Source organism: Corvus brachyrhynchos, unplaced genomic scaffold (genome assembly GCF_000691975.1).
Source record: "Corvus brachyrhynchos isolate BGI_N302 unplaced genomic scaffold, ASM69197v1 scaffold280, whole genome shotgun sequence".
Lineage (NCBI taxonomy): Eukaryota > Metazoa > Chordata > Aves > Passeriformes > Corvidae > Corvus > Corvus brachyrhynchos.
The window spans coordinates 864,959-866,621 of NW_008236198.1; the positions used below are offsets into that span (position 1 = coordinate 864,959).

At 48.9% G+C, this 1,663-nt stretch overlaps 1 protein-coding gene across 1 annotated transcript in view; it reads left to right on the top strand.

Moving 5' to 3' along the window:
• Positions 1–585: 585 nt before the first annotated feature.
• Positions 586–1,663, top strand: part of IL12RB2 (interleukin 12 receptor subunit beta 2) — a gene marked incomplete at its 3' end in the record, with an annotated part of 14,291 nt that continues 13,213 nt past the window's right edge. Inside the window, exon 1 of the mRNA XM_017740604.1 lies at positions 586–1,063. The remainder of the gene's footprint in view (positions 1,064–1,663) is intronic.

A 1,663-nucleotide genomic window follows, 5' to 3' on the forward strand; every position in this document is an offset into this window, starting at 1 on the left:
CGGCTGCGGGGGCCTTCCCCAGCGCCGCCCGCAGCCCCGCAGACACCCCCGGGGGACAAGCAGGGACTCCGGACTTCCCCCGGCACCAGCCCGGGCACCGGAGCTGGCACAGCGTCCTCAGCTCCGCCGGCACCGCGACCTCCTGCTCTGCCTCTCCTCTCGCAGCCAAGAGAGCCAGGAGGCACCAGATTGAAGGGACAGCAGGTTTTCCTCATTGTTCGTCCGCACCGCCGGTTTTCTCCTTTTTTTTCTGGAGCTCTGTGGTCAGCAGGAGTCAGCGAAGAAGGAATCATAAGAAGAAGAAGAGTTAGGTGTTAAAAATTCAGGGAAAGGGGAAAGGAAAAATAAAAAAAAAAAAGAGGGAAAGGAAAAAGAAAAAAAGGAAAAGAAAAAGAATAAAAAAGGAAAAGAAAAAAAAGGAAAAGAAAAAAGGAAAAGAAAAAAAGGAAAAGGACAGAGAAAAAAAGAGAAAAAGGAAGAAGTAAGAAAAAATAATAAAAAAAAAAGAAGGAAAAGGAAAAGTGAAAAAGACAAAGCAAAAATACGAAAGAAGAAAAGAGAAAGGGGGAAAAAAGAAAAGTGAAAAAAGATAACATGTAAAGGAAAGAAAATTTAAAAAAAACCCAAAAGCATTTTTAAAAGGAGAAGAAAAAGGAAATGAGAAAAAAAATAGAAGAAAGAAGGAGGCAACCGTGCTTTGTGGAGGGTGACGGACTGGTGATTTCCTCCTGCCTGTCACTGCAACACAAAACTGATCCCCTGGGCATCCGATCAGCATCTTCCCTTAAAAACGTCCTGGCTGAGTGGAACGGCCCCATCCCGGTGATGCCAGCGGAGCGCCGGGAGTGAGCATTCCTGGGAAACCCGCACAGGCAGGAGGGCTGTGGATGGACGAGGCCGCGGCAGGAAAGGCAGGATTGGATTCCGTGGAACTCCTCATGGTGTCCCGGTTTAAACTCACCCGAATCCTGGTGCGGCCGCGTGGAGCTGGAGCTGTGCTGGGAAGGGCTCTGGAAAAGGGGAAGTGTCACGGGAACTGATGAAGACAGAGGGGAAACGAGAGGTAAAAGGAAGCTGTTGATATTCGGAATTTCGTGGGGTAGCAGCTCGCACGGCAGATTAATGATAATTAACGGCAGCTCTGCAAAGGAGCCCAGATGATGCTCCAGGCTTTGGGAGGGAGGGAGGGAGGAGAAGCAGCTGGAGGCTCAAAGGCAGAATTTGGGATTCCTGAAGGCTGCAAACTTTGTGCCCCCTCATTTCAAGAGCTGTCCCTGAAATACCTGTGCTGTGTTGTCCAAGGTAGAAAAAACCGATCATAATCAGCCAGGAAAACCGAGTTTATGTCATTGATGGCCCGAAAAGAGGAGGAACAACAAGAGAAGACACTTATTCATTAAAAGCTCTGTTAAATGTGGCAGTAGGTTGTGGGAGTGCTGAAAAAAATGAGAGAAAGCAAAAATCGGGTAAAAGAGAAGGTAAAATGAGAGTAGATGTGTCTCTGGACAAGCCCCTTGTTCCGAGCAAGGGAAACCGGGCCGCATTTTATTTTATATCTCCTCTCCTCTTCCTCTGCCTCTCCTCCCCTTCCCTTTTTCCTTTTCCCTTCCCTTTCCCACCCTTCCCCTCCTTTCCCGTCCCGAGCATCCCCCTGGGGCGGGCG